The following is a 16,658-nucleotide window of genomic DNA, read 5'->3' as shown; positions in this document are numbered from 1 at the left end:
ATCATTGATCTGATAATCCTTAAATCTACTTTTCTGCCTTTTCCTTGTAAACCTTTCATTAATCTTCTTGCAGCATTGTTGAGTTTTTCTCTGGTCTGTGGAAATGGTACTAAGCCAGGATGGCATAGGTCAGTGCCATGTGCTCCTCTGGTGATTCTGAGGAAAGAAAATAGCCTTGCTCTGCACCATCCCATCCACCAGGACCTCAAGTTCCCTGACATCAAAGCAGCTATCTCCAGGGCAATTCCTCACAGTCAGAAATAGTGCAGGGCATTTCTGGACTGATGGCACTTGGCCTGCTGCATAATTACATTTTAAACAATTTGTTTATTGCAAAAATATACTTTATCTGCATTAACAGATGCTGAAGCAGTTTTTACTGTCTTTGCATATTAAGAAAAACAAACAATGGAATTTGACATTTCCTGCAATAACAAAACCAAAGGCATTTCTTACTCATGTGGGACAGTATTTACATACAATGAGGCAATGAGATGGTCCGATATCTGAACAGACCCTCGTTATACTTTGGCAAAACGACCTTAGACTGTGGTTTAAGCTTTAGTACGTACCTCCGCATGTGGTCCTGGACTTTGGAATGCGCCAGTCTGCAACACTGAGTCAAGGTCAAATCTTTCCCCTGGAAGATCATCAACTTTCAGGCAGACCAGAGTGCCAAGAATCCCCAAAGCCCTGGTAGTCGAGGCTCTGCTGCTGGTGAGTAGACAATAGTGTGCGTGGGGATTGTGGAGGTGTGCTGAGTTGCTAATGATGTGAGCTACGGAGATTAGCATGAGAGAAATTACGAATGCTCAGAGAGAGAAACCCTTCATGAAACTTCCTAGAAATTGACATTCAGCTTATTTTGGGTAAAATTCAATCGATGCCTGACAGTGCAGTTGGTTCAATGTTAATACATTTTTCCACAAAACGGAAACTTAAACACCAAATCAAATAATGTAAATATTGATTTACAACCTATTATTCTACATCAGTGAGGGGAATATTAAATACCCTTCCCCAGAGAAAATACTTCTACTTATACATTGCTTTTCATGAGCACCAGATACCTCTAAACACTGTACACCTAATGAAATATGTTCAAAGTTATAGTCACTATTGTAATGTTGGAAATAAAAATGACGGGCAACATTCACACAGCAATGTAATAATAACCAGTTAATCTGTTTTAGTATTTTTGATTGTGGGATTAATATTGGTTAGCATATCAGGGATAATATCCCTACTTTTATTCAGAAATTTGCAATGGAATCTTTTACATCCAGCTAGGCAAGCGATGGGGTTTTGATTTAATGGCTCATCCAAAAGACAGTAGACTCAACAATGCTGCACTGCCTTTGTAGTGCACTCGCATGTGAGTGTAGGACTTTTTTTTCTGTTAAGCTTTGTAGTCAGACAGAATCTTGGACTTACAGGCAAGACTGAGTCACAGCTGAGTCTGAACAAAATGACTGCCTTGAGGTAAGCTGTCTGCAGATCAGGTGAAGCTTTGTTTAATTTGATTTAAGGCTACAAAGTCTAACTGGACTGGTGCTGAAATCCAATCTTCCACTTGCTAAGCTACTCCCTGCAGAGCTGTACTCTGATTAAACACTCCCTAAGGGTAATTTGTGACTAATTGCTGTTGCTGAGGTAAGTTTACATGTTGAAGTACTAAATGGTGGAAATGGCAAAATTGCTTTATTTTCTGTCTTTGGTCAGGGTAGATCAGATCATTGGTAGGGACTAAGGACTATTTGAGATCAAGGAGCTCTGAAATCAAGGTAGGCAGTGCATTTAATACAAACCGCTACAGCTAAGAGCTGGCAGAAACAAAAGCCAAGTGACATTGTTGCATTGTTGTAAATTTCTACAGTGTTATGGTCTGGAATGCTCCACAATAAAATCTTGGGCCTTTCTTGCCTTTCATGCATTTGGGACCTTCTCCTGACTCCTCCCACCACCTAACCATCTAGTTCAATACCTTGGCTCCAACAGCAGCCTTCTGCTCTCCTGTTGACTAATGCTTAAAGCTGGATGCATGTCAGAACCATATGCAGACTATACTGTTGTGGCCTGGGAGCTCAGGTCTCCTGACCTTCCTGAAACTGTGGGCCAGATGATTTCTCATTAGTTTCAGCTCTTACCCACCTAAATTCTGCTGGAAGTTAATATCTAGGTTCCACATTGGACTGAATCAGTATTTCTGTGGAAAATTCATCTGCTCAGCGGATTCTGCCCAACTTTACTTTATGACCATGAAAAGGACTGTTTGCTTTATTTCTTCATCACACTGACTTGTACATTGCATGCTTCTCCTGGACCTCATTTAACACATCCATAAAAACTCCCCACTTGTTTCTTTGCTTTTACAGCAGAAATCAATTAAAAGGAAGATAGTTTATTTTTTGGAATTGTACTTGTTGAATAGAGCCTGAATTTATCCTTGCATTTTTTTGAAAGCATTACATTTAAGAAGTAACTTTATCAATGTACTGCCTAGTTGTTAAAGGAATGTATTAAAACAGAACCTTTAAAATAAGGTACAGAGATTTATTTTTGTTCAGTGATATGCCTTTACTTGTACTCTTGAATAATGCATCCAAATATCCTGGCAGGGGAAATCTAGGAGAATATGTTTAATAGAAATCCTGTGATTTAAATGGAATTTGAAATACCAGTGTGAATTCTTACTTTTGACAAAGTATCCAAGTTGGCTCACATCAAGAATTTGGGAACAAAAGGACTGAAAGAACATCAGTGCTCTCCTTCCATTTTAATTTGTAATGTTGATGATTTGAATGGCCATTTTCAGTTGAATTTTATTTGCAGTTCATTCACCTTCTCAGTTTCAGCGTGCTCAGTCACTCTCAGGAACTGTGTGTTTATGAATGTGAATACTGTCAGTTGGGTTTGTCTACCCCAGGGTTTCACCCTTCGCTGCCACAGAAAATGTTCTTGCAACAAAAATAGAGATTTCTGGAAAGCTCTGTGGAGAAAAAAGTTAACTTTTTGGGTTGAGTGACTCTTCCTCAGAATGTTTTGTTTCTGATTTATAGCATCTTCAGTTCTTTTGGTTTGTAAATGTTCTTGCAATTGGGTTGTCCTGTTTACCCACTGCCAACTTCAAAAATCATCTGTTTCTGTTTTCATGGTGGCAATATCTTAATCAGTAACATCTGTAGGTTTATATTGGAGAGTAGAGTAGTGCTGACATATTGCTTTTTTATATATTAGTTTCTCTCACCTGTCAATGCTATTGACTTCCATAGTAATCTGCAAGTCCAACATCATTTAATCTTCTTCCTAATGCACAAATCTGACATAAATTGAAATTGCTGGAAAAGCTCAACAGGTCTGGCAGCATCTGTGGAGAGAAATTAAAGTTAACCTTTCAGGTCGAGCGACCCTTCCTCTGAATATTACCTTTTAACTGAGTGTTATGTTCTGATAAAATGTACCTTTTAAGGAAGTAGTACTTTAAATTGCTGTCACTCATTACATACCTTGACAGAATATGGCGTTTTTGTGGTGTACAATATTTTATAGCAAATATAGATATTTTCTAATCAACCTGCTCAGATTTATTATTACGCACCTCTGGGATTTGAAGACTGGGACTATCCTCACTGGAATTTAGAAGAATGAGGGGGGATCTTATAGAAATATATGAAATCATGAAGGAAAGAGATAATATAGAAGCAGGGAGGTTGTTTCCACAGGCGCGTGAAACTAGAACTAGGGGCATAACCTCAAAATAAGGGGGAGCAAAGTTGAGGAGGAACTTCTTCACCCAAAGAGTTGTGAATCTGTGGAATTCCCAGCCCAGCTGAGGCTTTCCCATTGAATACTTTTAAGGCAAAGATAGATTTTTGAACAGTAAAGGAATTAAAGGTTATGCTGAACATGTGGGTGAGTGGAGCTGAGTTCATGAAAAGATCAGCCATGATCTTATTGAATGGGAGAGCCGGCTCAAAGGGCCTGATGGCCGACTCCTGCTCCTAAATCTTATATTGTTATGATATACTGATAATGGCACCACCATGTCATGGAATATGACCTGATGGGATAAAGTTCTGTCTCCATCTTACTGACTTCTGTCTTTTTGCAAGAAGACATACTGAGGGAAGTGTTCTAAAGTACATCCGAAGTACTTAGCTTCAGGTCAGGCAAACAACTGCCTGTGATATTCATGTATATATGTAAATACCAGAAGCTATAATAAAGGTTTGTTGAATTCTTCAGTAATACCTGACCAAAATCTCATCTTTATGTTATAAAAGCTAATATAAGTATCATAGCACGATAAGGACAAGTTCCATGACTTGACACAGTCTGAAAAGGCAGTGATACAAGTAGATGGTACAATTTGTGGCTCTCAGTGAATGATTTCTGTGTATAATCTTATCTACAATTGAAGAACCCACATTGTTGTTTCCTTGTATGTGATTGGTATGTTTTTTGTCTGACATAAAGACATTTTTGGATTGATTGGAAAAAGCTGATCCCCTCACTGGATAGCCACAAGACAGAGCCAGGAGAGGGTGGGAGGTCAGAGGTCATGCTCTGAAGTTGTGGAATTCAATATTGAGTCCCAGAGGCTGTAGAATGCTTAAATCTTTTAGGTATATTGAGCTTCACTGGTACACTGTAGCAGGCCAAGAATGGGAATGTTAACAGCAATGTATTTTATCAAAATGGCAAGCATCTTGTTGACTTTTCCCTCAGTAGAGCAGACTGATTTTTCTCATTTTCGCAGTTAATATTTAGATCTATTTTAGATGTCTATTTTACACATCTCCCTCTCCTTTTATCACTGCTTTTGTCTTTTGCTCTGGGCATCCTTACAATCTGTTCCATGTGCTCCTCCACCCCATCTGTCTTTAGCTTGAAAAATAGCATTTTCTAATTCCTTCGAGCTCTAAAAAAGAGTCATGCCGGACTTGAAACAATAGCTATTTATCTCTCCACAGATGTTTCCAGACCTACTGAGTTTCTCCAGCACTTTATTCATACTTGTGTTTTCTAGTTCTCAGTCCTTCTGTTAACGGGGATAGTTTTCTCTGTCTACCTGTCCGCTCTCAAATTTGGACACTAGAAATTAATCTAAAATATATGTCTGTCAAATATTTGCTTCTAAGTTCTCCTGTGAAGTGCCTTGGGACATTTTATTTTGTTAAGAATGTTATGTAAATACAAAGGTTTGTTATTGTCTGCAAAACTCTCCTGTGTGACACCTAAATACTACTTTTTTAAAAAATATTTTCCGGCACGGAATGAATTATTGATCTCGCTGTACAAAGCCTATGTTTAAAGGTGAAAGCTGTTCTCCATCTGCTCATATAATTCTCAAAAATGGCATGCAATGTTTTGCCGTGTCAGTGGATTAGTGCCTTTTTTCTGCTTTCCGTGTTAAGCAATATTGCTGATACAAGCTCATAGCTAATTTTGAAAACACATAAGAAGAGGTCTGATTCAGACCAATTTGAATTATTCTGAGCACACAGGCAAAATACCGCAGACGTTGATAATCATGTGTTTTTTTTACAAAAAGCATGCTAAAAATACTCAGCTGGTCTGACAGCATGTGTGGAAAGAGAACCTGAGTTAATGTTTCAGGTTGATGATTCTTCGTCAAACGTTCTATGCGTTTTCCAGAGGTTAGCAAATGTCTTTGTATCAGTCAGATGAGGCCACATGTGCCTGAGCTCAGTCAAATGGACATTTGTAAGCTATTGTTCTGTTGATGTAGAATCCCAAGGAACCAATAACACTGAGATTTTGATAAAGGTTGACAATAGGACACTTGTTCTGAGGTGGTTGCTGTGATCTACAGTCTCCAGGAATTTGACAGTGTAATGTAAGGAAGTCTTATGTTTATAATATGACAACAGTCAAACTTGACATGGAAAAGACATGTCAATTGTTGCTAATTTTGTTTTCACAAATAGCAAGAAGTCAAAAACTGAACAGGAAAGGATATAAACAGACAAATTAGGTACATAATCTTTCATTGAAAACTGCATTGTATGAAAATATTCAAAACTGAAATGTCAGCAGCATTTTTTGACAGCTGAAAAGATTTTTTTTGTCTTTGTTCCTGTAAACTAATGAGTCAGTGCTGAAAATTAGACCTACGGCATTACTAAATACAAAAAAAATGCCATTTTGCTCTCATCACTTGCCAATCAAGCCAACCTGAGGTCCTTACACTTGGAGCCAGAGATAGCGGATGGTTCCTGGAAACTGATGGAGAACCTTGAAAAACATGGCCAACAATACTTGACAAGTATAGAAATAAGATGCATCTAAAATACAATGGATGCTGGCTGACAATCAGCATTATTTAAAAAAACCCAGCAAGCACAGAAGTTCCTGGAATAGGAAAGTGTTAACCACCTTGCTTCTTTATGGGAAGAGCAGGTAGTGACGAGGGCCTAATATCACAACATGCCTGATTCCTCAGGTGTCCAGGATGGCCTGATTCCAACACACTTGACTTAGACTGAGGCTGTGTACCAAGTGCCAAACACTTTCTGAACCCATTGATTCCCATGAAATACTTGCATCAACTAGTCCCACATTTTTTACCAGGATGTTGCCTGGTATGGTAGGAAGATCGTATGAGGAAAGGCTGAGGCACTTGGGGTTATTTTCATTGGAGAAAAGAAGGTTTAGGGGTGACTTGATAGAGGTGTACAAGATGATTAGGGGTTTAGATAGGGTTGACCGTGAGAACCTTTTTCCACGTATGGAGTCAGCTATTACGAGGGGGCATAGTTAGGTGGGCTTGGATCGGCGCAACATCGAGGGCCAAAGGGCCTGTACTGCGCTGTATTCTTCTATGTTCTATGTTCAACAGGTTTCACTGACATGCATTGTTCATCAATAACTGTTATTATTTATCATAAGAAAGAAGGTCACATGAGAAACAATAGGCAAAAAATGATCAAGACAGCACTATGGAGCAGTGTATTAAATTTTATAGTATTGAGAAATGTAACTAGCTGCATACTCTTGGGCAACTACAGTTCCTTTCTCATCCACCCCTGCATGACACAACCCTTGTCAGAACATCTTGAGGCAGCCTGTTCATATTGATGCTCTGGTAGTTCCAGTACTCTTGACTGACATCCTCTGGATTTGCAGCTCAAGATTTCTGCTATTTTGAATCCTGACAGGACCCCAATAGAGATTTCTGAACTAAGGGTGGAGCTCAGATTGGGACAGCAGTGTAAGTGTTGCAAGGAGCATTTTGTGTCTTGTTAGGTATTGTGATTAGCTTTCGCTATCTTCCCTCTCATGGGCTGTATTTACCTGATAGCAAAGAACAGGAGAGCACTTTTCACATTAGTGATGTGCTGAATAACCAAAGTGAGTCTTTCCTGCATCCTGTTTAATGGTGCAGGCCGAGGGCAGGCCATTGAGGGCATAATGCACATTCTTACTTGCAACATCTGATAACATTGCATGTGGCCATTATTTCTCTGGTTGCTGATACTAGTGCAAAAGATTGAAGCTTCATGGCACTGATATTGTGAATATTCTCCAAGCACTCTCTCCAACAGTGTCAACACAACTGGAAGTATCAAAAGAAACCCACATCTTTTCTTTCTGCTCCAGAATGGTCCTGTTGGTTGATAGTCCCTGATGATGAGAACTGGTGTCCAATTAAACAATGCTTGGAGTTTCTTGTGCCTTCCACAGAGTGTGGAAGTTGTCAGATGTTGGTGGGGTGGGGAGGGTTACTCAGTGTGTGAGTGATTGGGGTTCGGGATGAGTTAGAGTTAGAGCCGGTCTTAGTCCTCTAACATTTCCTGGGTAACTGTCCAGGTTGTTAAATCCAAACCCTCTGAAATTTCCAACTCTCACTTGCAGTTGCTGATTTCTTTTTTTAAACAGATTCCAGGTTCCACTGGAGGTTTAAGCTTTTGGGTAACTAACTCATTGACATTGTGTTGGGAGTTCTGAAGGATTTGAATGTACATCTTTCAGTGTGTATCTGGTCCCTAACTTGCTTGAGACCAGACCATTAAAGACCTTGTAGATAGCTGTTCAGTGAGTGGGAGTGAGCACTTGAATTATTGCCGAGGATCCAATATTCCATCCGAAACGAAGTCAGTTGTGCGGGGTGGGTGGAAGGCGCTCAGACAGTAAAGGGCAGAGGAGTCGCAGGGTTTCCCTGCGTGGTCTTGGAATATATTTCATCTAATCCTACATTGACTTATTCAGAGAAAGTGAGGACTGCAGATGCTGGAGATCAGAGTCAAAACACGGTGGTACTGGAAAAAGCAAGCTGGTCAGGCAGCATCTGAGGAGCAGGAGATTTGACATTTTGAGCATAAACAGTACATCAAATGTTGACCAGCTTGCTTTTCCAGTGCCACACCTTTTGACTACATTGACTTACTGACAGGTTTCACTGGAGAATCTGGCGTTTGGCTCAACAATTATAATGGCTAGTTTAAATTGCTGTTTTAATAGTAATTAGCATTTTAAGACTCCAAACTCTAAATATTAATGAGGTTGAAAAATGTGGTGCTGGAAAAACACAGCAGGCCCGGCAGCATCCGAGGAGCAGGAGAATCGACATTTCGGGCATAAGCCCTTCTTCAGGAATCAAGGGCTTATGCCCAAAATGTCAATTCTCCTGCTCCTCAGATGCTGCCTGACCTGCTGTGTTTTTCCAGCACAACATTTTTCAACAATGGGTCTCCAGCATCTGCAGTCCTCACTTTCTCCTATATTAATGAGGTTGTCATCTACCGGAGGCACATGATAGGCTGCTGTCTGGTAGCTGCTCCTTGGTGCCAGGGAGCACATGACATGGAGCTGTCAGCTCTGCAGGGCAATGGGGTGAGGACAGCTCAGTTTAAAATGACAGATATTTTGGTATTTAATGCAATAAACAGCAGTTCCAAGCAATAGTTAGTTTCAAACTAATCAAAGTTGAAATTGCAGCTCTGCTTTAAATGCTTTTTTAGTCATCAATGGTGACACAAACATTGCCACAAGGAATAAAGTTAATTTGAATTCTGCTAATATATGGAAATGCCTGCCAATATATTTTTCCAGAATTTCAATTTGAATTTTCTACTACTGGTAATCTAATTCCTGTCTGTTTCACTGCTGGGAGCATCAACCAAGATGTCCACGCTATGACTGGGACCTGTGTACTGTCCGACAGAAAACTGACTGCATAATTCAGTATGACTCTAATGGGCAAATACTGAGAGAGAATTCTACTCTTACATTCATAGGCTGCAAGACATTGCCCCTTGACCAGTTAAATCATACCACTCCTTGGCAGAGAGTAAGAATGCAGAGTCATCAAGACCTGAATGACTGTTCACATCTTTAATAAAAGGCAGCATTGCAATAACCTGCCAAGATCACCAAATTTATATGGTCTCACCTGGGACCAGTAACCTTTTATGTTTCAAGTTGATGAAGTTTGAAATCCCAGCTATCTAATCATAGGATAAAGCCACAAGGTCCATGGTTTTGAACCAATAAACTAAACTTTATGCAGTTAGAATGCTAAAACAATCTACAATGTCTACACAACTTATCAACCAATAAAGAAAGCTGAGATTTAAAATGAGATAAATACGGGTAACAGACAACTGAGCACTTAGCAAAGCACATTAAGTAGTAAATGTGTTCAAAACAGCCCCCACAGATTTCTCAGCACTCTCGACACCCAGATTGTAGTGACACTGTCTCACTAAATATCATTAAATCTTTATTTTCTTTACAAGACATTACATTTCTTCACTTTCAAAACTCAAACTTTGGAACTCTCTCAAAGGTCGCACTATCATAGACTGCATCAACAGCTGCTCACATTTTGGTGTACAATCTCTTCTCCCGAGTTTGCATTTCTCTGGATTCCCAAGACCACGCTCCACTGTCTAATCTCAGACACAATTCCATCTCTTTCACAAACAGTTGGCTTTACCAAGCCAATGGTGACATTGCCCCTGGGTTTCTTCAGGCTCTAATGTTTCTCACCTATACCAAACAAAACCTGCCTATGGGTTTCTTTCACCCCCATCTTCAGCTGCATTTAACTACCAAAGACTCCCAAGGCTCATTCTGAGTCTTCTCTACAACTGACAATTCCCAGGGCTCAAGCCTCCATTCCCCAAGTCCCTGCAGTGGGATTGAAATCCAAACATTGTGACTCAAAGGCAAAAGTGTTATGGTTAATGGTTGAACTTGTGTTTTTAGAATAAAAACCTTGCAGTTGAATGAAAAACTCTTGGAAATAATTGTTTTGATTTACAATTATAGATCCTAGTGACATATTTTTAATTGTTTTGTGGAGTAGACCAAAAGTGTTAAGTAACCAGATTTGCTCAATCATGCTAGCCCTAAAACAATATGCGGAACAACCTCTCGAGTGTGGAGCTGGAGTTTTGAGCTGTAAGGATGAGAGTTGTGGCTGGGTAAAATTTGGACTCAATTAATTTGTTAAGATTGATGAAATTCTTCAAATGTCAATCTATACTAGACCTGTGGTGAATTGGAATGTTGTTGCAACAGCAGTTTCTCTTTATGAGTATAAGGTATTGATTTAGCTCAAAATATTTATATTTTGACCAAAGTGTCAAGTTTGTTTGTTTGTTTATTTTTATACTGAAATACCACATATAAAAATAGGATCCATCGCATAGTAAATCACCAAGATTGAAAAAAAAATGCTCGTAAAATAATAAAGCTGGGTAGAGCATCTGGGTACTTCCATTCTTGGGTCTTGAGAAGCTGGAAATGGGAAGACTGAAGGAGGAGTGGTCAGCCACACTTTTGAGAGTCTGGAGATATTGGATTACAACAGGATAATGAGTTCTAATGATAAAATCACGCAGAATGATGTGGTGTATAGTTCCTTTGTGGGCATTGAAATAATGAGACAGGCAAGTTTAAATATTTAAATATTTCATCAATATGAAAATAGAAAAAGAGTCAATTTGTACTGAAAGAAAAATGAATTTTTCTGCATGGTAACAGAAACATTGAAGACCAGCAATTGAAAAAATGTTGTGCGATGGCTCAGAATTGTGGCCCTCAGGTGGAAGTATTGGGTTAATCCCATTAGTGGGCAAAAAAAGCCCTGCAGGAGCCAGAGTTTATTTGGATAAACCAGTACAGACTCCTGCATGACACTGTGATAATGGAGTGTCTTTGTGATGGGGTGGGGTGGGGGGGGGGAGCAGTATTAGTACCAGGGGATTGTAGCCAGGAACTTGTGGGAATAATTCCCAGTAATCCATAGCAGGGGTGACATGAGCAATCATGGCCATGATTGGGAGGGTAGAGGCATGAGAAGTTAAAGGCAAATTTGGGGCTCAGGGATGTAGAAGAAATCAAGATTGGGGGAGGGGAGGACTGAGGTTGGAATCAATTGGAGTTGGTGTGAAGGAATAAATAGATGTAATTGATGATTTAAAGTTTGGAAGTTACCTTGTGGGGCAGTGGGGGTTAGTTGTCTTGGGGAGGATTTGGTTTTGCAGCTCCTAGTCAGAGGGTGTTTAAAAACAGATGATTCTCCATTTACCTTGGTCCTTTTTCTAGCCCATTGCCTCCCTCAGCCTTGTTTTGTGTTATCAGACAGCTAACAAAATGGTGCACTCCTGTGGTGAGGAGGAATTGGCCTTAACATTTGCATATTAACATAAAAACATAGAAAAGAGATGCAGACATAGGCCCATGGATTCTGCACCACAATCCAGTATGGTCATGGTTGATCATGCAATCTCAGCATCCCACTCCCATTTTCTCCCCATATCTCTTGATTCCTTTAGCCACAAAGGCCACATTCAGCTCCCTCTTGAATATATCTAATGAACTGGCCCCAACAGCATCCTGTGGGAAAGAATTTAAACAGGTTCACAACTCTTTGAGTGAAGAAATTCTTCCTCATCGCAGTCCTGAATGGCTTACCCCTTATTCTTAGACTGTGACCCTTAATTCTGGACTTCCCCAACATCAGAAAAAATTATTCCTGCATCCAGCCTATCCAGTCCGATTCGGATTTTATATGTTTCTATGCGATTTCCCCCCTCGTTTTTCTAAATTCCAGCAAGTACAAGTTCAGTTGATTCAGTCTTTCCTTATGTGTCAGTGCCAGGAATCAGTCTGGTGAACTTTCACTGAACTCCCTTAACAGTAAGAATGTCCTTCCTCAGACTAGGAGACCAAAACTACACTCAATTCTAAAGTTGTGGCTTCACCAAAGTCCTGTATAACTGCAGTAAGATATCCTTACTCTGATACTCACATTCTCTCACTATGAAAGCCAGCATGACATTAACTTTCCTCACTGCCTGCTGCACCTGCATGCCATCCTTCAGTGACTGTTCCACCATGACACCCAGGTCTCATTGCACCTCACCTTTTCCTCGACTGTCACCATTCAGATAATAATCTGCCTTCCTGTTTTTATGACCTAAGTGAATAACTTCACACTTATCCACATTATATTGCATTTGCCAAGTATTTGCCCACTCAGCCAGTCTGTCCAAGTCATCCTTTTAGCATCTTCCTCACGGCACACATACCCAGCTTAGTGTTATCTGTAAATTTGGTGATATAGCATTCAATTCCTTCATCCAAATCGTTAAAGTACATTGTAAACAGTTTGGCTCCCAGCACTGAACCCCGCGACACCCCTCTCACCACTGCCTGCCACTCTGAAAAGGACCCGTTTATTCCAACTCTCTGCTTCCGGTCTGCCAACCAGTTCTCTATCCATGTCAATGCTTTACCTCCAATTCCATGAGCTTTAATTGTCCTTACTAATCTTTTGTGTGGAATTTTGTCAAAAGCCTTTTGAAAGTCCAGATATACAATATCTACTGATTCAACATTGTCTGCTGTACTGGTCACATCTTCAAAAAATTCCAGAAGATTTGTCAAGCATGATCTCTCTTTCGTGAATCCATGCTGACTCGGATCGATTCTGTCATTGCTTTGCAAATGCTCAGCTATTGCATCCTTGATTTTTCCCCATTGCCGATGTCAGGCTAACCAGCCAATAATTCCCCATTTTCCCTCTCCCACCTTTCTTAAGGCATGGGGTTACACGAGCTACCCTCCTAGCCATTGGAACTCTTCCAGAGTCTACAGCATGCTAGAAAATGATCACCGATATGTCTGCTATTTCTAGGGCCACTTCTTTCAGAGCAACAGGCTCTGAGGACTTACCAGGTTTTAATCCCATCAATCTCCCCAATACCATTTCCTTATTAATAAGGATTCCCTTCAGTTCTTCCTTCATGCTTGACCTGATGTCCCCTGAGCATTTCCTGAGGGTTTTTTATGTCTTCCTCAGTGAAATCAGCTCTAAAGTATTTGTTTAACTGGTCTGCCATCTCTTTGTTGTCCATTATGAACTCACCTGATTCAAACTGCACGGGATTCCTGAAGAAGGGCATGTGCCCGAAACGTCGAATCTCCTGTTCCCTAGATGCTGCCTGACCTGCTGTGCTGTTCCAGCAATAAAGTTTCAACTTTGATCTCCAGCGTCTGCAGACCTCACTTTCTCCTCAAACTGCACGGGACCTACATTTGTTTTCACTAGTCTTTATCTCTTGACATATGTATAGAAGCTTTTGCAGTCAGCTTTTATGTTTTCCATAACCTTACCTTCATATTTCATTTATCCCTTCCAAATTAAACCCTTTGTCTTCCTCTGCTTTGTTCTCCTGGTCCTCAGATTTGCTGCACTTTCTGGCCAATTCGGCTTTATCTCTATCCCTGATTTCCTTTGTTAACCATAGTTAAGCCACCTTCCCTGTTTTACTCTTAAGCCTGACAGGGATATACAATTGTTGAAATTCATCCATGTGTTCTTTAAATGTCTGCCATTGCCTATCCATCGTCAACCCCTTAAGTATCCTTGGCCAGTTTATCCTAGCCAATACGTGCCTCATACCATCAAAGTTAGATTTCTTTAAGTTCAGGCCCCTAGTTTCAGATTTAATTATATTACTCTCCATCTGAATGAAGAATTCTACCACCATGTTGCTGATTAATTCTCTCTCATTACACAATACCCAGCTTAGGATGGCTTGCTCAGTAGTTGGTTCCCTGATGTATTGGTTGAGGAAACCATCCCTCATCTATTCCAGAAAGTCCTCCTCCATTGCATTGCTACCAGTTTGGTTAGTATAATCAATATGTAGATTGAAGTCACCCACAATAACTGCTGTAGTCTTACTGCATAGATCTCTAATTTCCTGTTGAAACAATCCTAACATCACAATTACTGCTTGGTGGTCTGTACACAAGTCCCACTGATGTCTTTTTCCATTTTGTGTTCCGCACCTCCACCCATATTGTTTCCACAACGTCCAGGCTAATGTCCTTCCTTACTATTGTGTTAATTTCCTCCTTAACCAGCAATGCTTCTCCACTTTCCTTTCTATCTATCCATCTATCCATTTATCCATCTATCCATCTATCCATAAAACTGAATAACACTGGACATTGATTCCCATCCTTGGCCACCCTGGAGCCAGGTCTCCATTGTCCCAATTACAGAGGAACCTCGATTATCCAGCATTCGATTTTCAGAATATTGGATTAGTGGCAAGATCACAAGGTCCCAATGTTCGGCTAAACGATGCTATCTGGCATTCGACTATCCGGAATTTAATTAACTGAACGAAATACTCCCTGTCTGTGTTCTTCGGATAATCGAGGTTCCTCTGCACATCATATTGAATAATAATTGTTTACAGTAGTTAATTCATCCACCTTATTACAAATGCTCCTTGCCTTGAAGCACATAGCCTTTAGGCTCATTTTTCTTGACATGTATTGCCTTTTGGAATTATGATGTAATGTGGCCCTTTTTGAATTCTTTTTGATTTCTCTGCCTTCCACTATCACTTTTCCCCTTGCTGTTTTTTTATTTCTGTTCCTACTTTACTTCCCTCTGACTTCCTGCATTGATTCCCATCCTCTTGCTATACATGTATTAGTTTAAACCATCCCCAGCAGCACCAGTAAACACTCCCCAAGGACATTGATTCCAGTCCTGCCCAGGTGCAGCTGTCCAGTTTGTACTGGTCCCACTGTCCCAGGAATGCAAATCCCTTCCCTTGCACCATCCTTCAAGCCATGTATTCATTTTAGCTATCCTGCCATTCCTACTCTGACTAGCACATGGCACTGGTAGCATAACTCCATTATTTAAATTGTAGGACCTCACCCCTTTTTTCTATCTACATCGTAGGAGCCTACCTGCACCATGACAGCTGGTTGTTCACCCTCCCCCTCCAGAATGTCATGCAGCCACTTTGAGAAATCCTTAACGCGTGTACCAGGGAGATAACATACCATCCTGGACTCTCCGTTGCAACCACAGAAATATTTATCTATTCCCCTTACAATTGAATCTCATATCACTATAATACTGCCGCTCTTTTTCTTGCCTTACTGTGCAGCAGAGCCAATCAACCAGGTGCAATGAACCAGGCTGCTGCCATCTTCCACTGGTGAGCCTTCTCTCCTAACAGTATCCAAAACCGTATATCTGTTTTGGAGGGAGATGCAGGAGGGCACCCTTGTATTGCTTTCCGACCCTTCGCCTGTTTGTTGGTCACCCATTCCTCAGTAATCTGTGGTGTGACCAACTTAGTGATGGTGCTAGCCATGATTCCCTCAACCTTGCAGATGCTCCAAAGTGAATCAAACCACAGCTCTCGAGCTGTTAGGCGGTCAGACAGGAGCTGCAGTTGGTCACACTATCTACACGTGAAGGATTCGGAACATTGGAATGGTCCCTGAATTCCCACATTGCATAGAAGGAGCATGACACAGGCCTGGGATCTCCTGCCCTGACTTAACCCTTAAGTTAACATCAATAGCAAAGCAAAGAGAAAATAAGAAAGAGGGAAACATTATCCAGCCATTCACTTATATGCTGCCTGTGACTGCACCATTAAATTCCTTTTCATTCACCTTTACTTTCATGCCTTCAGTAGCTGCAGTAGTTTGCTCCTCCTCAGAATGCCTTACCTTACTGCTGCTCGCCCTTCTCACAGAAGCCCAGAATGCGTGTAAACCTCCAGCAGCACTTCCACCATTAAGCAGCCCTTCTCAAAATGGCCCCTCCACTGTAGCTTGACTTCCTTTTATTTGCTTTTGGGCAGTGACTAAAACTTTTTTTTTATTTCAAAAATAAACTTTATTCATAAAATACTTTAATGGTCTGTACAGTTGGACATGCCATACATATGTAAACATTCCATTTGTTTGCATACCGAAACAGAGTAATTCCTATTTACAGGTCGGTACGATTACATTTTTAGCTGAGGCGTCAGCAGAGCCCAAATGACTGCCCCTGTTCTTCTTTAGGCAGGCAGATATTACACGGTGGTCTTTCCCCACTGCGCCTTGGCGGCAGCTGCCCCAAGCGTCAGCGCGTCCCTCAACGCGTAGTCCTGGACCTTGGAATGTGCCAGTCTGCAACACTCAGTCAGGGTCAACTCCTTCAGCTGGAAGATCAACAGGTTTCAGATCGCCCAGAGAGCGTCCTTCACCGAGTTGATGATCCTCCAGGCACAGTTGATGTTCGTCTCGGTGTGTGTCCCGGGGAACAGGCCGTAGAGCACGGAGTCCCACGTCACGGCGCTGCTCGGGACAAA

The 16,658-nt window shown here is 40.9% G+C and overlaps 1 protein-coding gene across 9 annotated transcripts in view; it reads left to right on the top strand.

The window, feature by feature from the left end:
- mdga2a (MAM domain containing glycosylphosphatidylinositol anchor 2a) overlaps window positions 1–16,658 on the top strand; it is a 932,327-nt gene that overhangs the window by 205,635 nt on the left and 710,034 nt on the right. The window contains exon 1 of one of the 9 annotated variants that reach the window (XM_043697344.1): window positions 647–717. The exons of the other annotated variants lie outside the window; for them this stretch is intronic. The gene's annotated coding sequence lies outside the window, so the exon portion shown is untranslated. Of the gene's footprint in view, window positions 1–646; window positions 718–16,658 lie in introns of those variants that run through there. 9 annotated transcript variants of the gene reach the window in all.

This window comes from Chiloscyllium plagiosum, chromosome 10, assembly GCF_004010195.1.
Source record: "Chiloscyllium plagiosum isolate BGI_BamShark_2017 chromosome 10, ASM401019v2, whole genome shotgun sequence".
NCBI classification, from domain to species: Eukaryota; Metazoa; Chordata; class Chondrichthyes; order Orectolobiformes; family Hemiscylliidae; genus Chiloscyllium; species Chiloscyllium plagiosum.
The sequence above is the reverse complement of the archived record's forward strand: the minus strand, read 5'-3'. Positions and strand labels throughout refer to the sequence as shown.